This window comes from Perognathus longimembris, chromosome 23, assembly GCF_023159225.1.
Source record: "Perognathus longimembris pacificus isolate PPM17 chromosome 23, ASM2315922v1, whole genome shotgun sequence".
Classification (NCBI taxonomy): domain Eukaryota; kingdom Metazoa; phylum Chordata; class Mammalia; order Rodentia; family Heteromyidae; genus Perognathus; species Perognathus longimembris.
Genome location: NC_063183.1, coordinates 19,253,597 through 19,281,163, shown reverse-complemented (window position 1 = coordinate 19,281,163; position 27,567 = coordinate 19,253,597). Strand labels below are relative to the sequence as shown.

Here is a 27,567-nt window from a genome sequence, read left to right as displayed (position 1 = left end):
TGCATAGGATGTCAACTTGGGTCATCTTGTTACATATACACCAATATTCTGAAATCTGAAACATTTCCGGTCCCAAGGATTTCAGATAAAGGCTATGCAACCTATAATTACACAAACCTTGGGGTTACATTTTGTGAAGTATATCATTTTCTACACTTTTATTTTCAATGTGCCCCTAATATTTTAATATAATTCTGTAGCATCTCAACCATAAACAGTTATTAGCTTATGATTTAACATACAGATTAACAATCATCACTAGAGAATTTATTTATATCCAATATGATGACAGATACATTTGCTCTCATTTCTACCATATCTTTGTCCCATTCTTGTTTATCGCCTTTTTTCCACATTATTTAAAGTCTACCTCTCCCATGCCACTCCTCTCTGCTACATCTTCTTTTCTGCAGTGCTGAGGAACAAACCCCTAATCACGCACAGGTGTGTTCTACAAGTGTTCTACCACTCAGCTATTACCCCAGCTTCTACACAAGTTATATTTTTTTCAGGGGCTACTCTGGACCTCAAGATCCTTAATTTAATCACATCTGCAAGGTTTTTTTCTTTTTATGTTTTATTGTTGTTTTTTGTCAGTCATGGGGTTGAACTCAGGGCCTGGGCCCTGTCCCTGAGCTTTTTTTTTTTTTTTTTTTGTCAGTTGCAGGGTTTGAACTCTGGGCCTGGGTGCTGTCCCTGAGCTCTTCACTTGCACCACTTCCAGTTTTCTGGTGGTTAATTGGAGATAAGAGTCTCATCGACATTCCTACCCAGGCTGGCATTGGAGCATAATCCTCAGATCTCAGCCTCCTGAGTAGCTAGGATTACAGGTGTGAGTCACTAGTACCCAGTTGTTTTTGTTTGTTTTTGAGAGAATGTCTTGCTATGACCTCACACTCACAATCCTGCCTTAGTCTCTAGGTGATGGGATTAAAAGCACATGCTACCACTCCTGGCTTTGTCTTATTCACATTTAAGATAACATTCAGATGTGAAGGACAAGATGACATGGATATCTTTGGATGGCCATTTTTCTGCTACTACAGACAGAGCAGACCATTCCAGTCTTTTTTTTCCTAAGTCTTAAATATATAGTTTTCTGTGTTTTGTGTTCTTATGACATTTTGTTTTCCTTTAAAATTCCTTTTTTAGGGCTAGGAATATGGCCTAGTGGTAGAGTGCTTGCCGAGCATGAGTGAAGCCCTGGGTTTGATTCCTCAGCACCACATATACAGAAAACGGCCAGAAGTGGCGCTGTGGCTTAAGTGGTGGAGTGCTACCCTTGAGCAAAAGGAAGCCAGGGACAGTGCTCAGACCCTGAGTCCAAGCCCCAGGACAAAATAAAATTCCCTTTTTAATCTATCTAATATGCTATTAAATTTGTTCTTAAATTTGTAATTTCAGTAATTATACTTTTTCATCAGTTAATTCTACGTGAGTATCTTGGAACAAGGAGTTAGGAACAAGGTCATATTCTGAGTTATCCCATTTGTTTCTGCAGATATACTAAACACATTTTTTTTTTGCCAGTCCTGGGCCTTGGACTCAGGGTCTGAGCACTGTCCCTTGCTTCTCTTTGCTCAAGGCTAGCACTCTGCCACTTGAGCCACAGCGCCACTTCTGGTTTTCTATATATGTGGTGCTGGGGAATTGAACCCAGGGCTTCATTTATAGGAGACAAGCACTCTTGCCACTAGGCCATATCCCCAGCCCACTAAACTCATTTTTATCCACTATCCAATAAAAACAATATTTTAAGTCTTTGTATGATTTTGGTGTTTTGTTGTGGTTCTAGTGATCTATTTCCTCTTTTGCTCTGTGATTTTTTTTTTTTAAACAGGGAGCTCATGCTCAAATATTATAATATTCAAGGCTTCTGAAGGGACTATTTCCCTAGAAAGGAACTGGATTCATTACTGTGCTTGCCAAGGCATAACACCAAACTCAAGCTTATTTGCTTAAAACAAATATTGTCCTAGAGGTGTTTTAGTTTTTCCCAATTCACACAGATATTAGGACCCCAAGCTTTGATAAAGGCATTCTCAGGGCAAAGTTCATTCTCCTTTCAGTCACAGTTAAAGCTGAAAGGAAAAGTTCTCTTAAGTATTCTCTATGCTAGGCTAATTTCTTTTCCTGGTTCTTCTCTGCAGCTTTTACAGGGTTCAGAGTCTAGAAAGCTGTAACTCTAGCCCTTCACTCTGAGTTATACTTCTCTTATGTGTTGCCTCCTGAGTCCCCTGTGTTTTTGTTTTGTTTGGGTTGAGACAGAATCTAGAAGGCAGTCCAGGCTGGCCTCCAAGTTACTATGTAGCCCAGAAGAGCCTTAAACTAACTCATAATCCTCCTGCTGGTTTCCTCAGGGTTAGAATTATAGGTATGTACTACCACCTTGGCTCTATGTATACCCTTCAAAAAGTGAAAATGAAGCCAAGCATGGTAGACCACACTTGCAATTAGCTGCTCTGGAGATGGAGATCAGGAAAATGAAAGTATTCAAGGCCACCCAGGCAAACAATTCACAATGCCCCATTCTCAACCAACTGCTAGGTGTGGTGGCACACACCTGTCATCGCAGCAGGAAGCAAAAACAGGAGAACTGTGGGCTAGATGGGCATAATCATAAGATCCTATCCTAAAAAGAACTAAAAGGAAAAAGGGCTAGGGGTATGATTCAAATGATAGAGTACCTGCCTGACAAGTGCAAGACTGAATTCACAGCCCCTACCACAACCACCACCAACAACAGAAAACAAGTGAAACTGCAGCTGGGGTCAGGGGCTCACACATATAATCCTAGCTATTCAGAAGGCTGGATCTAGGGCTGGGGATATGGCCTAGTGGCAAGAGAGCTTGCCTCGTATACATGAGGCCCTGGGTTCGATTCCCCAGCACCACATATACAGAAAACGGCCAGTAGTGGCACTGTGGCTCAAGTGGCAGAGCGCTAGCCTTGAGCAAAAGGAAGCCAGGGACAGTGCTCAGGCCCTGAGTCCAAGGCCCAGGACTGGCAAAAAAAAAAACAACAAAAAAAACAGAAGGCTGGATCTAGGCTGGGAATGTGGCCTAGTCGTACAGTGCTTGCCTCCTACACATGAAGCCCTGGGTTCAATTCCTCAGCACCATGTATATAGAAAAAGCTAGAAGGCACACTGTGGCTCAAGTGGTAGAGTGCTAGCCTTGAGCAAAAAGTAGGCAACGACAGTGTTCAGGCCCTGAGTTCAAGCCCCAGGACTAGCAAAGAAAAAAAAAAAAAAAAAAAAAGAAGACTGGATTTTTGGAGCATTGAGGTTTGAGGTCAGCCTCGGTAGAAAACTTTATAACCACTCCATCTCCAAAATATCCAGCAAAAAGTGGGAGTAGAGGTATGGCCCTGGTATTGCCAAAGTTTTATTCTAAAAATAAAACTATGAGTATTATTTTGCCACCTATTTCTCAGATCCTTGAACGTTCTTTTTTTTTTTTTGCCAGTCCTGGGGCTTGAACTCAGGGCCTGGGCACTGTTCCTGGCTTCCTTTTGCTCAAGGCTAGCACTCTGCCACTTGAGTCACAGCACCACTTCTGGCCATTTTCTGTATATGTGGTACTGGGGAATCGAACCCAGGGCTCAAGTATATGAGGCAAGAGCTCTTGCCACTAGGCCATATCCCCAGCCCGTTTGAATGTTCTTAACATTTCAAAAATTTTAAATGTAGTTTTTTAGGTTATAAGATGTACTAATAGTATTAGTACAAAATTTAAAAATAGGTAGGCTTATAGACAAAAGTGAAGATTGGCTGGGCTGGGAATATGGCCTAGTGGTTAAGTGCTCGTCTCATATACATGAAGCCCTAAGTTTGATTCCACAGCACCACATATATAGAAAAAAAAAATGGAAGAGGCGCTGTGGCTCAAGTGGTAGAGTGCTAGCCTTGAGCAAAAGGAAGCCAGGAACAGTGCCCAGGCCCTGAGTTCAAGCCCCAGGACTGGCAAAAAAACAAAGCAAAACAAAAGGGGTAGTGGAATTCTTTTTTTTTTTTTTCATTTTATTTTATATTTTTTGCCAGTCCTGGGGCTTGAACTCAGGGCCTCAGCGATGTCCCTGGCTTCTTTTTGCTCAAGGCCAGCACTCTACCACTTGAACCACAGCGCTACTTCTGGCCTTTTCTGTATATGTGGTGCTGAGGAATCAAATCCAGGGCTTCGTGCATGCTAGGCAAGCATTCTACCACTAGGCCACATTACCAGCCTTCATTTTATTTTTAATTAAATAATTTATACTAAGAAATGAATACCATCACTATTTTAAACTGCCTAGCCTTTTCTACCCTGTTTAAAAGTTATTCCTACAGATACTCAATTACATACTACCCACAGTTCTTCTCTCAGTGGTTGCCTCAGAATGTTGTAAGTTTCTTTGGGCAGCTAAACTTAAGAAACATTCATTGTAACGTCTGTCATGCTGTGGTTATTTCATAACAATAGACATCGCACTCTGCAGCTAAAAGCAGCCAGAAATATATTTTATGATCAAACCAATGAAGTCCTAATGCTCCACTGTATTATTCCAATGAAGGGAACTGGGCTGAAATCACTGAGCAAATGACTACTACTTTAATGTACCCCTCTCCTCTACAGAGAAGTAACATAAGCTGAGGGAGAGGTCACAGAAGGGCTGAAATAGTAAAGCAATAAGCAGAGAATCCGGGGAAACAGCAATCGTTGACCATGCTTCAAATTATTTATTTGTAAAGTAAGAATAAGCACCATACTACAAATCAAATCTGAACAGTGGGCCTCCCTCACAGAGTTCTTTCCCCTTATTCTGATCTTCCTGTGAACAGCTTCAAGGCGGCATGTGTGAATTTAGACTAAAGCCACCAGTAACCTACAAAAACACCTATCAGCTGGGCACCAGTGGCTCACTCCTGTAATCCTAGCTACTCAGGAGGCAAAGACTTGAGGATCATGGTTCAAAGCCAGTCCAGCAGGAAAGTCCATCAGACTCTTATCTCCAATAAACTACTCAGAAAAAGCTAGAAGGGCCCTGTGGCTCAAGTTGCAGAATGCTATCTTTGAGCTAAAAGATGCTCAGGGACAGCGCCAGGGACCTAAATTCAAGCCTAAGGACAAACAAACAAAAAAAAGGACCTCTCATATCTACATAGGGCTAAGGAGTTTCTTCTGTGGTTCTTATGACTCAAGAGCAAACTAACAGAATCCTGAAAAGAACTTGAAACAAAATTCCAAAAAAGAACTTGGGTTTGCTTTACTCTGGTTTGTTGGTTCATCTTTATTACAACTATAGTTAGGAAACATAAATTTCTCCTTTCCTATCTGTGACTACACAAAAATAGATAACTTCTAGATCTATGCACAGCAAATAAAAGTAGTATGAAAATCAGTCCAAAGATCATTAACTAGACAGACAGACAGACAGACAGACAGACAGACAGACAGACAGACATGGCTTGCCTTTCATGGTCAGTACATACCAATAAACACTACTAGGTGAAAAGTCTCTGACTAGTAAGTGAGGTAAGCCAAGATCGGAGAGACAAATGGCGCATGTTCCCTCTGACATGCATAGGTTAGATCTAAAATGCACTGGGATATGACAAATTACACAGGATCCTAAATACTCATATACAGTGAGACCAAAAGAGGATAGTCTTAGGAGAGAAATAAAAAAGGTGCCTCTTCATATGTATATAAAATAATATATATATACTGAAATGAACTCCAAAGATAAGGAAGCAAAGGACTTTTTTTCTATTTTTTCAGTCCTGGGGCTTGAACTCAAGGCCTGGGTGCTGTCCCTGAGCTTCTTTTGCACAAGGCTAGCACTCTAGCACTTGAGCCACAGCCTTTTCTGTTTATGTGGTACTGAGGCTTTGTGAATGCCAGGCAAGCACTCTACCACTGAGCCACATTCCCAGTCCCAAAGGACTTTTTTAACTCATTTTTTCTTTTTCTGATGGCTCTATTCTTTACTTCATATATGGTGTATTCACATGTATATCTGTGGGAGGGTGAGGGAGGGCACAGAACCTGAGAACAAAGGATAAAAAAGTGCAGCAGTGTTCTGGGAGGAGGCAGGAGGAAGGGAATGGGAGAGAAGAGGAAACAGATGACATTATATGAAATTATATGAAATATACTTATTACTTGACACATGTAAATTGAATCCCTGTGTATATCACCTCTATAATAACAACCAAGTTGGGTTTTGTTTTTTTTTTGGCCAGTCCTGGGGCTTGAACTCAGGGCCTGAGCTCTGTCCCTGAGCCACTCTGTGGCTCTACTATTCGAGCCACAGAACCACTTCTGGCTTTTTCTGTTTATGTGGTACTGAGGAACTGAACCTGACTTCATGCATGCTAGGCAAGCACTCTACCATTAAGCCACAGTCCTGGCCTAAAGTAATTTTTTTCAATTAGAAATCCAGTGAAAACCAAAGGGTAATTATGTTTGAAAAAGTAATAACTGGAATAGCCTGTCTCAATGGCAAAAAGTGCCCCTATTATGTACAAGAATGGGCATAAAAGGTGGGAGCCAGGGGCGTAGTTCAGTGGCAAGGCATGTCCAGGACCTGGGCTAAGTTTCCAGTATCATATTTGTTACACTCTGAAATAGAAAAAGCACTGAGCAAAAAGGGTACTTTTTCCCTAAAGCAAAGGAAAACCACAATGGAAAAAGAAATGGTTAGACTACTACAAGAGAGAAAAAAATCAAACTCAAAGTCCATATGTCAGCATTGTTGTCATTAATTAAAACCAACCATCTTCTGGCAAACTTGCTTAGAAGCCCAACTACTGAAAGGAAAACTCGAACACACCCACAAGATTCCCATGAACCTGAGCCAGATTCAATGATCAAGACAGACTGAGAAATTCACATGATTTTATACATCTGGCAATATAAATGTCATGTCTAAATCAATGCTTTACAGTCTCAGAATGAGAAAAATGCTGGTACTCAAATGATAACTGGGGTGGCTGGTAATACGGCCTAGTGGCAAGAGTGCTCGCCTCATATACATGAAGCCCTGGGTTCGATTCCCCAGCACCACATATATAGAAAATGGCCAGAAGTGGCACTGTGGCTCAAGTTGGCAGAGCGCTAGCCTTGAGCAAAAAAAAGCCAGGGACAGTGCTCAGGCCCTGAGTCCAAGGCCCAGGACTGGCCAAAAACAAAACAAAACAAAACTCAAATGATAACTGGGGCAGGGGATATAGCTCAGAGGTAGAGCACATTCCTACCATGTGCAATAGGTTACACCACGAAATACAAATAAATAAATAAATAAAAGAGAAAAAACCCTTCTTATCCAAAGATAACTAGAGCCAAGGTTATGTCTTAAGCTTGTAACTGGTACGCAAAAATTGAAGATTATAGACTGAGGCCAGTTTGGGGAGGGAAGAGAGTTCATGAGTCCCTCTACTAATGTCTAGATATTGGTTAAAAATATAAATAATGGGCTGGGAATGTGGCTGAGTGGTAGAGTGCTTGCATAGCATGCATAACACCCTGCGTTTGATTTCTCAGTACCACATAAACAGAAAAAGCCAGAAGTGGTGCTGTGGCTCAATTGGTAAAGTGCTGGCCTTGAGCAAAAGAGGCTCAGGGACAGGGCCCAGGCCCTGAGTTCAGGGCCAAGGACTGGAAAAAAAAAAAAAAAGTAATCCTATATATATATATATGCACATATATAAACAATGCAAGCAAATTAAAGGTTACCTTGAAAATAAACAATTTTTTAAAAGAGGCTACTGAAGTGGCTCAAGTGGTAGAGTGACTGCTTTGCAAGCACAAAGCCCCTCCAATACAAAAACAAACAAATAAATAATAAACACAACTCGATTTTGTTTGCATCTATTCCTTTCATATCATTACTACTTATAAATCATTTAATTACCAGCTACATAAAAATTTTCACCCTAAGACTAAAGTACAATATCTGAAATAAAATATCTAGGGAAAATGGGACATAACTAAAAATTTTAAACTCAAGATTTTTTGTGTGTGTGTGCCATTCCCAAGGTTTGAACTCAGAGCCTGGGCACTGTCCCTGAGCTTTTGTGCCCAAGGCTAGCTCTCTAGCACTAGAGCCACAGCTTCACTCTCAGCTTTTTCGTGCTTAACTGGAGATAGGAGTCTCAGGAACTTGCCTGCCTGGGCTAGTTCTGAACCATGATCATTACATCTCAGTCTCCGGAGTAGTTAGGATTACAGACAACAGACACCTGCTCCCAGGTGTTTTTAATGGATATTCTAAAAATGTTGGGCTGGGAATATGGCCTAGTGGCAAGAGTGCTTGCCTCATATACATGAAGCCCTAGGTTTGATTCCTCAGCACCACATATATAGAAAATGGCCAGAAGTGGCGCTGTGGCTCAAGTGGCAGAGTGCTAGCCTTGAGCAAAAGAAGCCAGGGACAGTGCTCAGGCCCTGAGTCCAAGCCCCAGGAATGGCCAAAAAAATTTTTTTTTATTTTTTAAAAGTTGGGTGTTAGCCAGGCGCCAGTGGCTCATGCCTGTAATCCTAGCTACTCAGGAGGTTGGGATCTGAAGCCAGATGAGTCAGGAGAATCGCCCTGAGTTCAAGCCCCAGGACCAACAAACAAAAAAAAGGAAAGAAGAAAAAGAAAGAAATGTTTATAAATTAAACCTGAAAGTCAGGTGCCAGTGGCTCACACCTGTAATCCTACCTAGTTATTCACGAGGTTGAGTTCTGAGAACCGAGGTTCAAAGCCAGCCCAGGCAGAAAAGTCTGTGAGACTTTTTTTTTTTTGCCAGTCCTGGGCCTTGGACTCAGGGCCTGAGCACTGTCCTTGGCTTCTTTTTGCTCTAGGCTAGCACTCTGCCACTTGAGCCACAGCGCCACTTCTGGCCATTTTCTATATATGTGGTGCTGGGGAATCGAACCCAGGGCTTCAGGTATACGAGGCAAGCGCTCTTGCCACTAGGCCATATCCCCAGCCCCTGTGACACTCTTATCTGCAATGAATTACTCACAAAAAGCTGGAAGTGGCTCTGTGGCTTAAAGTAATAGAGTGCTAGCCTTGAGCAAAAAGAAGTCAGGACAGTGCTCTGGCCCTGAGTCAAGCCCCAGGACTGAGGAGGGAGGGAGAGAGGGAGGGAGAGAGAGAGGGAGAGAGAGAGGGAGAGGGAGAGGGAGAGAGGGAGAGAGGGAGAGAGGGAGAGAGAGAGAGAGAGAGAGGGAGGGAGGGAGGGAGGGAGGGAGGAGGGAGGGAGGGAGGGGAGAGAGATGCCAGAAGTAGAGGTGTGGCTCAAGTGGTAGGATTCTGCCTTGAGTCAAAAAGCCACCCCAGAGTCACAGAGTCATGAGGCCCTGAGTTCAAGCCCCAATACAGACATCAAAATTAAATGTGTTAATACATAAAGAAATAAAATAGTACACATAAAACGTTGATTTCTAAATGGTAGTGAAATTACAAGCACTTACACTGCTAGAAAATTGTGAAACACTGGAAATTTTTACCCCCGTAAGCATCTTACAATGATTCAAAGTCTTACTAATATTGCCATTTAGATTAAAAATGACATTTGCAAGGAAACATTAGCTCAAGATTCTACTGGCTTGAAGTACACATTATGTCAAAGATTATCTTACTTAATCTTTTATCCTTTATTATGACATAATTTACATTAACTACATTGTTAGTTATATATGCTATAATTCTTAAAAAAGTTCCACAGTGATATACTTCTAGAAGTACTTTACAACTCAAAACTTTTTTGTATAGCACGTCATTTCTTATTAGGCACACCAGAGATGATTCTCAAGACAGAGATATGAACCCACATCTAGTCACTCTAGTCAAAGACACATACACTCTCTCTCCTCTGTACTTAGTAACCTTGGGTACATGACTTTATAATAATGTAAGGAATTAATATAATTATAGAATTAAGGATTAGGTGGTGTCAATGTTTAACTCCCTCCAAACAAACAAAAAAAAATGTTTGGTGATGCTGAATAACCAACTCAACAAACACCTTAACACATTTGAGTATTAAAAGAAAATCAATATGAGAAAATCAAAACTGGATAGGAAAAAAATATCCCACACAGAAGGACTGAATGAATTAAGAATTGAACTAAGGACTAAACACTTCTGAACTCCAAATGCAGATGAGCCAATGACTAAAGTTAACATTTATCTCTACCACAAAATGGTGTGAGCTTTCAATAGTCATAAAATGTTTGGGGAAAAAAAGTATTAAAACTTAATATTTTTAACTAAAGAAAAAGAATTCATTGTCCTAACCTGGTCCACACACACACAGATAAATCCCAATGGCCCTGAAATCAGTTCTGGTGAATGTGATAACTTAAATTGAAAGCGTCCTCAGTAGCTGAGAGGTGACATTTAAACAGCAGGGATACAAGCCCAATCATAGCTGAGTGCATAAAGAGGTTTATGCTGTCAGTACTGGCCTAACAGCAAATTGTATTTCTGAGAGGATACTACACAGTCTTGCCTAAAAAATGACTGAAAGTTCAAGATCTAAAGAGAAATGTTAACTATAAAAATAAGTAGATAGGGGCTGGGAGTATGGCCTAGTGGCAAGAGTGCTTGCCTCGTACACGTGAAGCCCTGGGTTCGATTCCCCAGCACCACATATATAGAAAATGACCAGAAGTGGCGTTGTGGCTCAAGTGGCAGAGTGCTAGCCTCGAGCAAAAATGAAGCCAGGGACGGTGCTCAGGCCCTGAGTCCAAGGCCCAGGACTGGCCAAAAAAAAAAAAAGTAGATATTCTTTATGAGACACCGTTTTAGAATCAGTCACTGAAATACATCTAGAGTATACTATCTAGAGCAACAAGGCTAGGGCAGACCTGTAAACTTGGCTAAGTCCAGAGGCAGACAACCTGGGAGAGGAGGGTTTTTTTTTTTATTTGTGTCTTATTCATTCTTCCTTTTTTTGTATTCAAGGGAAGTCTAGCACTAAAGTCTGGAGTTAAAAAGACATATTTATACAACACTATGAATGCACCAAGTACCATGGAATTGTGCCCTCTGAAATGGTTAGTTTTGTTTTATGCAAATTTTCCTTCAATAAATGAAAATAAAGATGTTAGAACAGAACACCTTATGAAACAACTACCTAAATATATGAAATACTTTACTAGTGTTCCAGGTAAAAAAAAAAGTAATACTGAAATATTTTCTATTGCCTTAAGATTAAGTTGTTCCTGTTTTCTAAGTCACATTTCTTTAGAGGGAGAAAAGTAGTACAATAAAGGTTTTCAAGTATAATTTACTCACCAGATTACTCTAAAATCTAAGATATTTTTTACAAACTGGATGGGGTAAGTCTTTGAATTTAGCCAACATGGGCAAGAAGGCCACAAAGAAAGAGATTCAAAGCTAGCCCAGGCAGACAAATGCAAGAAACTGTTATCTCTAGTTAACCAACAAAAAGCCAGAAGTGTAGGTGTGGCTCAAGTGACAGTAACAGCCTTTAGTGAAAAAACAACAGGATAAGTACTAGGCCTTAAGTTCAATGCCCAGCACAGACACAAAGAAATACAAAACAAATTATTTGTTTAGCTGGCTAAATAATGTGCCTTGATACTCCTTACATAAACCATTTCTCTTCTGACAGTGACATCCCATTGTCTTATTATCTAGAATTAAATGTTGTCTTTGCCTCATCCCTTGGTCTCCAAATATGATTTGGTGTTTCTTCTAAACAGGTTCCAGAAGCAAGGATATTTCAGCCCAACATCCTGGCTCTGCAACATACCAACAGGGTGAGCTCCTGAAGTAACCATCCCTTCCTTGTCTCATTGCCTTATATGTAAAATTGGAATAACCAGTCTTTTCTCAGTGGTTTGCTGTAAGAATGAAGTGAAATAATGTATCCAAAGCTTTTAGCAAGCTGCTTGTTACATAAACACTTAACTGTCCTCCCTGCTGCTGAATTACAATTGTCTCCACCTCCTCAACTGCCCTACTTTTAGTGGAAGAATTTTGCACATCGTTATTGGATTTACCTTTATGTAAGTACAAATACATCCTGTTACTCTCCAACTTAAAGACCTCTCATAGATCCCTATTGGTTACCATATCAAAACTAACTTCTAGCTGGGCACTGGTGGCTCATGCCTGTAATCCTAGCTACTCAGAAGGCTAAGATCTGAGGATCATGGTTCAAATCCAGCCTAGACAGAAAAGACTTCTCTCCAATAAAAATTTTAAAAAGCTGGATATGAAATTTTGGCTCAAATGGTACAGCACTAACCTTGAGCAAAAGAAGCACCCAGGCTCTGAGTTCAAGCCCCAGGACCAGTAACATCGGCCTCCTCCCCACCAAAAAAGACCTAGCTTTCTCTGCTTTTTATTATCCTCAGTGGACAACGCTTCTCCCAAGACTTATTTCTCCCTGCTCCTTGAGTATTACATTGCCTTTATCCAATTAGTCTTTTCAGTCTAAGTCCAAATCTCCCTTCAAGCTTGCTTTTGCTACCTTGAAAACATTTTCTTGCCTACCCAAATCACAATCATCCTTAAGTTTGTGGTTCGCAATACTACCCACCCCTTAACAAGCACCTAGAAAAGCTTTAAAAATCTACAGCAGCTGAATTTAATGATGTACACATGGAGGTAGAGGATCACAAGGCCAGCCTAAGCTACATAGTGAGATCCCGTCTCATAAATGCATACATTGGTATGTATTCATACATTCATTCAACTGCTCCTAGAGTTAAGTTTTTTCAAGTGATTTTAGAGATTTTTTTCACTGTCATCTCCTTCCCATGAAATTATTATTATCATTGCTGGAACTGGGGCTTGAACTAAGGGCCTCCTGCTCTACCACTTGAGTCACACCTCCAATTCCAGCTGTTTGCTGGTTAACTGGACATGAGTTGCAAGGATCTATCTGCCCAGAGTGACAAAATTTTGAGCCTCAGATCTCAGTTGCTTGACCACAAAATTATGAATAAACTGGATAAATTGGATAAATTCCTGTGTAATGAAGCTAAACATGATGAAGCAGGCCTATAACCTCAGACTATAACAGGTTTGTACTTTATTGCAGATCAAGTTGTTTATTTCTATCTTTCAAATCTTGTTTCTCCAACTTAATAAAGGTATAGACTATATCTTCAATTTCTATATTCTTATAGTAATGAATACAGCTTTTCATTGATTGTGGCTTCAAATTAGAGTTAGAGCCTTAAAATGCTATCTAATTTCAGGCTGGGAATATATGGCCTAGTGGTAAAGTGCTCGCCTTGTATACATGAAGCGTGGGTTCAATTCCTTAGCACCATATATATAGAAAAAGCCAGAAGTGGTGCTGTGACTCAAGTAGTAGAGTGCTAGCCTTGAGCAAAAAGAAGCCAGGGACAGTGCTCAGGCCCTGAGTTCAAGCCCTAGGACTGGCAAAAAACAAAACAAAACAAAATGTTATCTAATTTCAGAAGCTATTTATGTATTTATTTATTTACAATACTTGGGTTTGAATTCAGTGCTTTGGTGCTTCCTAGGCAGGTGCTTTATTGCTGAGTCACACCTGCAGCCTATCCAGCCAGCCAACCAGCCAGCCAGCGTTGGGGCTTGAATTCAGGGCCTGCGCTCTGTCCCTGAGCCTCTCTGTGGCTCAAGGATAGTACTCTACCACTTGAGCTACAGTGCCACTTGCCAATTTTCTGTTTATGTAGTACTGAGGAATCGAACCTAGGGCTTTATGAATGCAAGGCAAGCACTCTACTACTAAGCCACATTCCCAGCCCTATTTTTTTTATTTTTTGCACTGGTCATTTTTCAAGATAGTGTCGATCTTTGGACCGGGGATCAGTCCTTGACTGTAATCTACCTATTTAATGCTCTTGGTCACAGCTGGGATGTCAGGCATGTACCACTATGCACAGCATCTTCCACTGAGATAATCTCAGCTATCCTCCCAATGTTAGCATCCCAAGAAGCTAGGATTACCAATGTGAGCCACTAGTATCCAAATGATTTCCTCTTAAAATACAGTTCTGTACTAAACTTATTTTGTTATGATGAATCAGTTAACCTCTTCCTTCCCCAATAAATGAATTCCAAAGAAAAATACTAATGCATCAAAATGTTGTGGCAAACACTGAAGTGATTAATATCATTGTAAATAGCTATACAAGTTTCTTCCTTTGAGAAAATGGCCTTTTCTAAATCCATTAAAGACTGCTTTAAAACTGATAAAGGGAATCAAAGCGCACACATTTAAAATGCTGAAAACTCTGAATAGGTCTATGATTTGTTTTCTCAACAGATGTGCATCCTTCAAACCCTGAATTTACCAGATGCATATTAAATTAATCTGTACTTCTGCTTCTTACATAACACTCCACTCTAGTTTTATAAATATACCCCTACATAAAAGCATAATTCTGCTATTGCTTTATGGCATTAAAAAATTAACAGATTATCTCCACTGAACAACAACAACAAAAAAGCACCAGGATTCATTTTAATGTAGCTAAATGTATGCTCACTAAATACCGGCCATGATAACCAGAATTAGTTTGAGTTGCCTGATTCCTACTGAGAATGCAGAACACAACAAATATGCTTTTGGTAACTAAAATTGAGTGTAGGGGCACTTCTGTAATTCTAGCACTAGGGAGACAGAGTAGGAACAAGGCCAGCCTTGTCTACAAAGTAAGACCCTGTCCCATATGTATGGAAGGAGAAAAAAAGAAAAATTTGCTAGTAACTAAAAATCCAAACCGAGCGTCACTGGCTCATGTCTATAATCCCAGATACTCAGGAGGCTGAGATCTGAGGATCATGGTTTGAAGCCAGCCTGGGCAGGAAAGTCCATGAGACTTTTACTCCAATTAACCAATAGAAAACCAGAAGTGGTGCTGTGGCACAAAGTGGTAGAGCACTATACTTGAGTGAGCTTTTGCTCAGGGACAGCACGCAGGCCGAGTTCAAGCTCCACAACCAGAGATATGTATGGATCAAGTGGTAGAGCATCTACATTGCAAGTGCAAGGCTCTGAATTCACACTCCAGTACTAGTCAAAAATAAGGCATTTGCTGCACACTGGTGGCTCATGCCTGTAATCCTAACTACTCAGGAGGCTGAGATTTGATAATCAGGTTTCCAAACCAGCCTGGACTGAGAGGTGCTTGAATTTTACATCCAATTAACCAGAGGGGGAAAAGTCTGACTAGAGGTGTCATTCAAACGGTATAGCACCAGCCCTGAGCAAGAAAGCCTGATAAGAGCTTGAGGCTTTAAAGTCCTGGTACCAAAACATGTGCACATGCATGCACACATGTGTGCTTGCACACAGACACACACAAAATGTTCAATTACACCTAACACTTGAAAGAAATATACTAACACAAACTCATTCAACTCTCTTAATTTACTAGTTTAATTAACTCAAATTCAATATCAATACTATAGTAGTTTAACAGTTTACTTACAGCTCCTGAAACTTACTGTAAAATTATAATTTCATTAATTAAATGAAAAAATATCAGAAAAATATCAGACATAGGACTGTATTGGGAGTTAAGAACCTAGATTCGACTGATTAACTAGCTATACAATCTTAAGCAAGTCACTTAAGTCTCCCTGCATTTAAGTAGTCACAGCTATAAAATGAAAGGTCTAATCAGACCATGTCCATTTCTTGCTCTTAGCTTTATGACTTCATCATGTATGAAACTTAAGAAACACAGCAATAACAAGATGGATACCACTGAAGGCAAAGTGAGCAGCAGCATATTGATTGAAAGTACCTCTCTAAAGAGAATCTAAGTGCTTTCACATTCGGGTAGTTTTTTTTCAGCATGTTATTATTTAAATAAGTGAAAAGGCAAACAGAATTCACCCAATGGCATATTACTAAACCATTCTTACATCATATGCTAAATGGCCAGAATACTTAGATATTATGATGCCAATTAAAGTCAAGATATTTTGGAAAAAGAAAGGTATCTTAGAAAGGCAGGACAAGCTGGACACGGGTGGCTCACAGTTATAACCCTAGCTACTCAGGAAGCTGAGATCTGAGGATCATGGTTCAAAGACAGCTCGGGCAGAAAAGTCCATGAGACTCATCTCAAATTAACCACCAGAAAACCAGAAGTAGCACTGTGGCTTAAGTGGTAGAGGGCTAGCCTTGAGCTAAAGAACTCAGGGACAGGGCTGGGAATATGGCCTAGTGGCAAGAGTGCTTGCCTCGTATACATGAGGCCCTGGGTTCGATTCCTCAGCACCACATATACAGAAAATAGCCAGAAGTGGCGCTGTGGCTCAAGTGGCAGAGTGCTAGCCTTGAGCAAAAAAGAAGCCAGGGACAGTGCTCAGGCCCTGAGTTCACGGCCTAGGACTGGCAAAAAAAAAAAAACTCAGGGACAGCACCCAGGCCCAGAGTTCAAGCCCCACAACCAGGAAAAAAAAAAAGGGCAGGACTACAAGAGGATTCTAGCTAACGTTATGTGAGGGGGAAAAAAGTCTCAGGACAGCATTCAATTACTTTTAGAATTGAGACTCTGCCTGAGTTAGATTTGAAAATAACCAGACAACTAGGGCAGTATGCTGATATCTCTTCCCACTCAGTCTTTAGCAGCTCAATCTTCTTCTGGACAGTCTTCAACAAGTGTAATAGGAAGAAGCAAACGCTGTAGAAGGCAGCCAAGAAATCTGTATAGTTGAAACTCTATACAATAACAAAACCAAGATGTAAAGGCCCTTCAGTCATTCAAAAATCCTGAGCTTAGATATACTCAGGAGGCTGAGATCTGAGGATAACCATTTGAAGCCAGCCTGTGCAGAAAAGTCCCCATGAGACTCTTATCTCCAATTAACCACTCAAAAAATGAAGTGGCACTGTGGCTCAAAGTGGTAGAGCACTAGCAAAAGAACTCAGAGGCAGAGCCCAGGCCCCGAGTTCAAGCCCTACAACCACCACCAACAACAACAACAAAAATCCCTTTACCACTTGTAACTTTCTTAGTATCACATTTGGCTCATAATTCCTAATATTGTTGGGCTGGTGGCTCATGCCTGTAATCCTAGATACTCAGGAGGCTGAGATCTGAGGATCACAGTTCAAAGCCAGCTTGGGCAGCAAAGTCCATGAGACTCATCTCCAATTAACCACCAGAAAACCAGAAGTGGTGTTGTAGCTCAAAGTGGTAGAGCAACTAGCCTTGAGCTGAAGCACTCAAGGACAGTGCCCCAGGCCCAGAGCTCACCACCACCACCCCCACCCCACCCCACCCCCACCCCACAATTAACAAAACGCAAAAAAAAAAAAAAAAAAAATGCTTTCTTGGGCTGGGAAGAGCTCAACCCAGCAATTGACAAAACAAAACAAAGCAAACAAAAAAAGGGGGCTGGGGATATGGCCTAGTGGCAAGAGTGCTCACCTTGTATACATGAGGCCCTGGGTTCAATTCCCCAGCACCACATATACAGAAAATGGCCAGAAGTGGCACTGTGGCTCAAGTGGTAGAGTGCTAGCCTTGAGCAAAAAGAAGCCAGGGACAGTGCTCAGGCCCTGAGTCCATGCCCCAGGACTGGCCAAAAAAAAAAAAAAAGTGCTTTCTTGGGCTGGGAATGTAGATTAGGAGTAGAGTGCTTGCTTAGCATGTATGAAGTCCAGGGTTTGATTCCTCAGCATAACATTAACAGAAAAAGCCAGAAGTGGCACTGTGACTCAAGTGGTAGAGCAAAAAGAAGCCAAAGATAGTGCTCAGGCCCTGAGTTCAAGCCCCAGGACTGGCAAAAAAAAGGAAAAAGACAAAAATTAATTAGGTAAGCAAGGCATGGTGGCTGACACCTAGAATCCTAGCTACACATCTGGAGATGTAGATAAAAGGACTGTAGTCTGAAGATGGTTGGTTGAAACAGTAACACAATATCCTACCTAAAAATCCCCACTAAAAGCAGTTGGATGCCAGTGGCTTGTGCTTATAGTCACAGGAGACAGACCTAGAGATCAAAGATGGGAAGCCAGCTTAGACAGAATGTCTTCAAGACTCCATCTCCAATTAATCAGCAAAATGCCAAACTAGAGGTATGGCTAAGGTGGTAGAGCACCAGCTGTGAGCAAGGAAGCTGAGCAAGAGCATGAGACTTTGAGTTCAAGTCCTAGTAATGGTATCAATAAATAAATAAATACATGCATACATGCAAATGATTAAGTGGGACAGCACTTTCCTAGCAAGTATGAAACCCCTGAGTTCAAGCGCTAGTACAGAAAAGAAAAAACTTGTACTGTAAAAAGACAGTAAATAAAGAATAAAGAGCTAAGCCATAAGCCACAGACTAGAAGAAAATATTGCCAAAAAATGGTGATTAAGGATTTGAATCCAAAATAAGGTATAACAGAAGAAAATTCAATACAAAGAAAACAACCCCTAAGTATAGAGAGGCATACCTGTAATCCTGTCACGAAAGGACTGAGGAAGAATCCTGAGTTGCAGGCCATTTTGGGCTACATAGCCAGACCTTGTAAAAATACTCTAAAGAGGGCTGGGAAGATGGCCTAGTGGAAATGTGCTTGTCTCATATATATGAAGCCCTGGGTTCAATTCCTCAGCACCAAATAAACAGAAAAGGCCGGAAGTGGCCCTGTGGCTCAAGTGGAGGAGTTGCTAGCCTTGAGCAAAAGAAGCCAGCGACAGTACTCAGGCCCTGAGTCCAAGCCCCAGGACTGGCAAAAAAAAAAAAAAACAACAAAAACAACAACAACAACAACAACACCCCAAAATACTCTAAAGATCTGAAGAAGTACCTTACCAAAGAATAAATATAAATAACAAATCAGCATATGCAGAGATGTCAAACATAATATGTCATCATTATACAACTGCAAATTAAAGCAGTGAGATACCACTACATATCGATTAGGTAATAGCAAAGATGCAAAAATGATAATATCAAATGCTGGTGTTGATCTGGAACAAAAGGAACTATCATTCATTGCTGGTGGGAATGCAAAGTAGCAGAGCCATTTTCAAAGACAGTTTTATAGTTTTCTACAACATTAAAGGCTTGACATATGATACAGTAATCACACTCCTGGGTAATTATTCGAAGGAGTTAAAAATAATGCTCACACTAAAACTTGAACATGCATGTTTATAACAGTTTTTGTAATAATTAAAAACTGGAAGCAACCAAGATGTCCTTTAGAATATGAAGTGATAAATTGACACATTCATACAACAGGAAATTATTTACTAAAAAAAAAAATACACTATCAAACCCCATAAAGAAGAACCTTACATGCATATTGCCACATGAAAGAAATCAGTCTTTAAAAGGTATACATGAAGAAAAAGAAGCAGGGCTGGGAGTGTGGCCTAGTGGTAGAGTGCATGAAGCCTTGGGTTCCATTCCTCAGTACCACAGAAAAACCCGGAAGTGGCACTGTGGCTCGAGTGGTAGAGTGCTAGCCTTGAGCAAAAGAAGCTCAGGAACAGTGCCCAGACCATTAAGTTCAAGTCCCAGGACTGGCAAAAAAGTGAAAAGAAAAAAGAAGCAAAAAGAGTATACATGATATCAACCACACAGCAATTTGACAAAGACAAAAAAGATCAGTGGATGCCATAATTCTAGGGAAGTTAAGAAATGGGGAGGTTGGGCTGGGAATACGGCCTAGTGGCAAGAATGCTTGCCTCATATACGTGAAGCCCTAGGTTCAATTCCTCAGCACCACATATATAGAAAAGGCCAGAAGTGGCGCTGTGGCTCACGTGGTAGAGTGCTAGCCTTGAGCAAAAAGAAGCCAGGGACAGTGCTCAGGCCCTGAGTTCAAGCCCCAGGACTGGCAAAAAAAAAAAAAAAAATGAGGATTTTTTTTAGAGTGGTAACACTATTCTGTAAGACATTGTAAATGGTGGATACAGGTTACTACACATTTGTCAAAACGCACTAAACCATATATAGTTTAATTATGCACTATAGTTAACAATGCACCAATTTTAGTTCATTAGCTATAACAAATGTACAACAGTAATGTAAGAAGTTAATAGGTTTAACTATTAGGACGAGGAGAACATATGGAACTCTATGTACTATTTGCTCAACTATTCTGTAAAGCTAAAATTATTCTAAATAAAATCTTAAAATGAATGCACACCAGGCACAAGGCCTTGCTGAGCCAAAAATCAAAGAAGGAAAAAAAGAATCCTCCATAGGGCATATACAACTTCAAAGAATAGATACTGCCAGTGTAGAGGACAAACACTATAGTACAGTACAAACAAAATTTAATCCCCTTGCTACTTTTCCTTTGCTTATTTGCACATACATCAGAAAATGACCTTTAGAAAGTGGACAAGAAGCTAATTAATTGTGGCTATGATTAGTAATTTAGCCTAAGAATTTTGAAATAACTCTGGTAATTATCATGAACAATAAGTGACAAATAAGTGACAAACAGAGGAAAAGGGACTACGAATGAGGCTTAGTGGTAAAGTGCAAGCATGAAGCCCTAGGTTCAATTCTTCAGTACCATCTAAACAGAAAAAGCTGCAAGTGATGCTGTGGCTCAAGTGGTAGAGTGCTAGCCTTGAGCATAGAGAGAATCTGAACAAAGCCCAGGCCCTGATTTCAAGTCCCAGGACCGGCAAAAAATAATAATAATAGAGGAAAAGATCATATAATCTCTTATTGCCAATAGACTATATTCTGAGGCCCCAAGCCTTTTTCTAGGCTAAGAAATTAGAATGTGTAAGCAACACAAGTCACTATTGATCCAGTGCTACTGATTCCTGGAAATTTTGTGTGGCATTTTAACAGAGGCATGAAACTAACACTCTGACTTACCCACACACCCAGAGAGGTATAGCACCAAATCCTCTTTGGTGACAAAAGCAATGACTATTTGTCCACTTAGCTTCTCTTGGCCATACCTCCATTGTGACAGACGATTAAAAACAATTCCCATCCTTGGCAACTCAGCCCTCACCAAAACCACACTGCCTACCTGAAGCTTCTGAGTGAGGGGCAGACTATAGTGATATATAATGACAGGCCATTTATCCTCCTACCTCATCAAAACATTCCTTCTTCAGACAAAGTATGACTCTTTTTCTATCCAGATGGCTGTCTCTTCAGGCCATTTCTAGGGCACATTAGTGCTATTTTTCTGTTTCTCAAAGACTGGGTATTTCTGATCCATGATAAGTAACAACTAATATAACCTCAGCAAGTTATAGTCTTTTCTTGTTCAGTAAACCCAACGGCCTATCCTCTTATTTCTTAATTTTCTTTCTTAGGTACGAGATTCGTACTCAATCTTGGTACCTGTTTCTTTCACTCATTGGCCAGTGCTCTACAAACTGAGCCATGCCTCCAATCCCATCTTCCCATTTCTTAGGACCCAGACTTCTCTAGCATCTACTTCCCTTCCTCCCCAAAAAAGCTCCGAAGTGAAAAGTGTTAAGCATGTGCACACATTTAGGTGAAAACAAAACAAAAAATCCGTACTGGGAATGTGGCTTAGTGGTAGAGTGCTTGCCTAGCATGCATGAAACCTTGGTTTCGATTCCTCAGTACCACATAAACAGAAAAGGCCAGAAGTGGCACTGGCTCAAGTGGTAGAATATTAGCCTTGAGCAAAAGAAGCTCAGGGACAGTGTCCAGGCTCTGAGTTCAAGCCCAGGACTGGCAAAAATTAAAATAAAATAAAAATCCAGGTAATGCAAAATCTACTATGAAAAGAATGCATTCAAGTAGAATTATCACTAAATAAGAAATGTTAGCACAAATGTTTCTTGTGGTTTTTATCAAGGTAGTAAATATTAAATATTACTCCCACTTTTGAAAGCAACTTTTACCAGCAAGTGGACTACAATTTAAGCACTGACATGCCAGGCACTAGTAGCTCATGCCTGTAATCCTAGTTACTCAGGAGGCTGAGATTTTAGGATTCAGTTTCAAAGCCAGTATGGTAGGAAACTCCATGAGACTTTTATCTCCAGTTAACCACAGACACAAAAAAAGCTGAAATGGAGGTATGGCTCAAGTGGTATAGGGCCCAACCTTAAGCAAACATGGTAAGGAACAGCACCTAGGGTGAGTTCAAGCTCCAGTACAAACAGAAAAGGAAAAAAAAAAAAAAAGGGACTGACAAAAATAGCTTATTAAGCCAGGCACCCTGACTCAGGCCTGTAACCTAGCTATGCAGGAGGCTGAGATCTGAAGATTTCAGTTTGAAGCTAGCCCCAGCAGGAAAGTCTGTGAGATTCCAAATCATCACAGGAAAAAAAGAAAGTGAAGATGTTGCGAAAAGTGGAAGAGCATTAGCCTTGAGCAAAGGAAGTTTTTTAGTTATAAATTCACTGATAGAATTGACATTATGTAATCTCAACTTACTAGAGGTTTTTTATTTTTAAAAAAATGATTTGATCAGTTGAAAGCCACAAAACATGGAAAAGGTTGGGAAAGATGGCATCTGAAACAGATGGCATCTGTTTTTCCCCCCTGGGTCCATCTTGAACACAATTCCAACAAAGTCCAAATCCAACTTAGCTTTCTAAATACATTATCTGTAACATTTTAAAGGGTTAATTCTAAAGTAAATTCATCCATTTCCACCCCACTCCACATCTTTCAGGTTTTGATGTTAAGCCCAAATGGATAGAGATGAGTTAAATATTAAAAAGAGAAAGCTCTCATTCTACAAATTCAAAAGTTCTTTCAGGAAAATCTACTTATTTAGAAATACCAAAGCTACTATCAAACTTGGTAATAGTAAAATCTAGTTATAATGTCATTTTTCCTCAATATAAGGATTATTTAACCTCATTAGAAACTCAATCATCTCAATAAAATAAATATTCTTTAAAATGGAAGATCTAAAAAAAATACTCATTTGTGTGAGTAAAAGGAAAGCACCACTTGAACATTTTTTGACACATTTCCACAGTAACTCTTTCATTCCCAATTTGGCAGCACCAAAAAAAAAAATTGTATGCTGCTCATTATGACCATACTATCATACATATACTGCATATACTATATAAGGGTGTGTGTGTATACATGTAAATATATGTCTTCCCAGTCTTATCTAAAACTTTTTGAGATCATCAAAGAGACAGACACTGAAGGAAGGTTTAGTCATTTTTAGATTTCCTGACAAGCAAATTCCACAACAGACAACTGCAAGATCCTTGGAATGGTCACATACCCTGAGTAAAAGAGGTCATGAAGAAAAGCATCTCCACCGAGTCTCTATCCATTATGTATGATTTACAGAGAACTGTAGCTCTAATTGCACAAAAATAAATGGATTTTTAACATTTTATAAGAAAATGGGAGGAAGAGAGCTTCTAATAGACTTAAAGATATTATGGCCTCAACTTTAAGATTCAAAAGATCTTGAAAAAAAAATGAACCAAGAAAAGACAGCAAAAATAGTACATACACATTTAAGACGGAACCCCTTTAGAAGTCACTTATAATGTTGAATGGCCTTACCAAAAATACACAACTTTAACAAAACATAATTTCAACTGTTTAAAAGAGGTATGAATATATATATATATACTATAAAAATTCACTCAAATTTGCCTAAAACTTACAAACCTCTTTGAAAAATTACACTGAATTGAAAAACACTGTATGGGCATTTTATACACACACACTATTAAAGCAAATTAAACTATTAAAGCTAAACTATTAAAGATGTTTTTTTAAGTTTTAGCAAGGCTTTATTTTACTGTAACAGGGTTAAAGTAGGAGAAATGGACACATTTTCTGCTCCCTAAGCAGAAAATAGGAGCTTAACAACTCCTTTATGTTATGAAAAACAGTACATTTCATTTTTTAATTACTAATTATAAGTTAAATAAAAAAAACCTGTTAGTTGAAGGCTGGGCACAGTAATCCCTGGTACTTGGGAGACTAAGGAAGATCAAGGTTGCAAACCAGCCCAGGAAAAATTATGAAAACCCTATTTCAAAAACAAACTAAGTGGGGCTGGGAATGTGGCTCAGTGGGAGAGTGCTTGCCTAACATGCATGAAGCTGTAGGTTCCATTCCTTAGCACCACATAAACAGAAAAAGCCGGAAGTGGTGCTGTGGCTCAAGTGGTAGAGTGCTAGTCTTGAGTAAAAAGAAGCCAGGGACAGTGCTCATGCCCTGAGTTCAAGTCCCATGAGTGGCAAAAAACCACAACGACAACAACAACAAAAACTAAGTGTGTGGCTCATGCCTATAATCCCTGTTACTTGAGAGTCAAAGGTAGGAGTATCACCATCTAGGGCAGGGCAAAAGTAAACTAAGAGTAGATAGACCAGGGGTGAGGCTGAAGCAGTAGGCACCAGGACATGATTTCAACAATTTCCCCAGTATTTTGGATAAAAAATTGAAAATCGGACATGTATTTGGTAAATAACTATTATTTTAAATCAAGCAAACAAGTATAAAGACTTCCTCTTTCTTGTTTTTACTCCCATATTCTAATGAATAACTTAAAGGCAGAAATTTATTCCATTTTTATTTGTTTTACAGATTATAAGACAACTTCAGTCTAAATCTAAGGTGAGTCATATTACTGATAAGTGACCTCAATCTTAAAATTACCAATTTTTTATTTTATACACCAATTTTAATTCTATTTAAAGAGATATGTAACTATTAAAGACTTCCATACATTACTTTTAAAATGTTTTTCCTATCAATCCATACTGTATACACCAGTACGGTGTATCTGAGACAAACCTACTAAAATATGCCTTGTTCCCTTATTTTTTAAAAATATATCCTACTTTACTGAGTTTTATTAATTCAGTTCTTGATAACTGAATTTCATGCTGCTTATAATCAATTTCTAGGTGCCAGGTTGAAGGCCAATAGCTGAGCAGGTGTATAACATGCCAGAAGCCCTGGAGGTGGGCCCAGAACCACAAAAGAAATTCAAATAAAATTTGTAAAAGGCATTCAAAGTCCCACTGTATATACAAATGCTCTGAATTATTATCATCCTGTTTCCTTCCTGTCTCAAACTTCATTCCACTAAATTGGACTACCCTTACTTACTCTGTATTCACCTTCCAATTCCAAGGTGTTTGTTTAAAATAGGCTGTTATTCAAATACATTATCCCACTTAAAACACTGGCAGGAATTTAACTCATTCGAGCCACGGAAATGAACTCTAGTTTGATGTGTCCAAGGTCAATAACTAGCTCACTGGCACAATCTGGGTTCAATCCTAGATTTATCTACTTCAAAGCCAATACTTCCACTTGACTACAATTATCTCCTTAAAAGATTAAGAGACAGCTCAACAGCAGAGAATTTTGTCTCTCCAAATGTCCAAGTATCTATTCTAAGACATGTATCACGACAGTAGCTTCAATTCAGTCACTGACTGGAACATAAATGAAGAACTTTCTGCTCAATTTAAACGAGATCAGGTTTACTGACAGGTAAGAAAGAGTTCATTAAAGGCTTGCCTCAACATGTCCCCTACAGACCTCATTTTTTCCCCCCAGTTTTGTTTTGTCCTTTTTTTTTTTTTTTTGGTAAGTACGTACATCCTTATACAAGACTACATTTCACTATGCCCAGGTGCTTTTTCAGTATGGCACTTTTCTGAGAAAATTCCTATCAGATCTCGATGGGGCCGGGAGACAGGACTGAATATGAATATTCCGACACTTTCCAAACATCTGAAGTATCCTTTTAGCGTGTCTAGGGAAGAAAGGAACTCAGTTCCACTGCTTACTTTTTACGCTGTGATGTCTGCCCACGGGGGGGGGGGTCGGGGGATGGGGGGCTGAATGCTCGTTAAAAGGACGGCGGGGCTAGGGAAAGGAAGGAGGAGGGGAAGCGCACGGAAGTTGGGTGGAGGGAGGTCTCATTACCCTCTCTTCTAACCTAAGCTCTGCCAAGGGCGGCTCCGCTGGTGCCTAGCCGACATCCCTCGAAGCCAGGTTCTTGTCCCAGCTGGGTGGGTAGGGAAAGCTTATCAATGGGGAAGCCTGCCACGGCTCGGGCCACCGGCCCCCCATTCCGAGTCCGTGCCCTCATTCTGGCCCTGAACGGTGCCCCCCGCCCGACGCCCCGTTTTCAGAAAAGCCTCTCCCTCCCCCCCGCCTCCCCGCCTCGCTCGCTCTCGTCAGGTGGAAAACTCCCGGTCCGCACTTGGCCCAAGTCTTTCTGCCACGGTCCCCACAGCCTCGTTTCTAACCGGCTACCCGAAACTCTCCGACCCCCAGGGCCCTCCCCCCCCATACCCCCACCCCCGGACTCTCCATTCCACCTCCACAAACCCCCCGCCCGCGGGCAGGCACGCGCGCCGGCCGGCGCCCCACCCGGGGTCCCGGCGTCCCCCCCCACCCCAGCCCCCCACACCCCTGCCAGACCCTTCTCACACTCACACACACACATTTCTCTCAGACTCCGACCGACCTCGCGGACCTTGTCGAAGATAGAGCAAAGTACCTGGACCGGCCGTGCTCCCGGGGCTCCAGCGGGGCGGGCGCGGTGGGCTCCCGGGGTGCCCCGAGCTTCTCTGCCCACCCGTAGTGGTGTCTTCTGGGTCCTCAGAGCTGGAGGGAGGAGAGGAGGAGGCGGAGGGGAGGGGAGGGAGGGGGAAGGCGAGGAGCCTAGGGGGCGGCCGGAGCCGAACCGGAACTACTAGCGTTGGCCCCGCCCACTCCTCAGAGCCCGCAGAGCACTCAGGCGCTCCTGATAGGACAAACCGAAAGCAGGCCGCCCCCGCCCCCACCCCCCGAGAAATTGACGTTATCACTTCCGGGTTATCCTCTCAGGAGCCCCTCCTTAGCAACAGCGTGGGGTTGCTAGGCGGAAGTGCCTTCAAAGCCTCCCACTCCTTGATGGCTGCTGGGACTATCCCGAGGTAGACGGGGCGTGTCCGCGCTCTCCTTCGGCAACGCCGTCTTCTTTACCTTCTGTTCGCGGCCTGAACCCGAGTGAACGCTCCGCTGAGGGGGACGTTGAGGTATTCTTCACTTTCCAACCAATGACGCACACCTGCTCCCTCCACCCGCATCTTAGGCCGCCCCAGTGGCTCCCCCTGAGGCGCTCCTGGTCCTACGCGACACTTTCTGACGTTTTAGGAAGCATCTCCCTCTGGTGGATTTTCCGTTGGGTTTCAACAGGATTTTTATTATTGGGGTGTGTGTGTGTGCGTTTGTGCCGGTCCTAGGGCTTGAACTCAGGGCCTGGGCACACTGTCCTTGAGGCTGGCTTCCTTTCTTTCTTTGTTTCGTTTCTTTCTTAAACTGTCTCAAGACTGGAGCTCTATCACGTAAGCCACAGCTCCACTTTCGGCTTTTTCAGTGGTTAATTGGAGTAAGTCGCACGGGCTTTTCCTCCCTGGCTGGCTTCGAACCACAATGCTCATATCTCAGCCTTCTGAGTAGCTAGAATTAGACATGAGCCACCAGTGCCCGACTTCAAACAGAACTTAAGGAAAACAAAAATCCTAAACTATCCTGAACGCTTTTTCATGTACTTCATCTGTGACAGAATTATGAAAGAAGTTCTGTCTTCACATTTTTTGTGTGAAAATTGTGTGTATCTGGGCTGGGAATATGGCCTAGTGGCAAGAGTGCTTGCCTTA

At 41.1% G+C, this 27,567-nt stretch overlaps 1 protein-coding gene across 4 annotated transcripts in view; it reads right to left on the bottom strand.

Moving 5' to 3' along the window:
• The window catches only part of Csnk1g1 (casein kinase 1 gamma 1), a 138,237-nt gene extending 111,671 nt beyond the window's left edge, over nt 1-26,566 (bottom strand). For all 4 annotated transcript variants that reach the window (XR_007208837.1, XR_007208838.1, XM_048332843.1 and 1 more), the window contains exon 1: nt 26,424-26,566. The gene's annotated coding sequence lies outside the window, so the exon portion shown is untranslated. The remainder of the gene's footprint in view (nt 1-26,423) is intronic.
• Between the last annotated feature and the right edge of the window lie 1,001 nt (nt 26,567-27,567).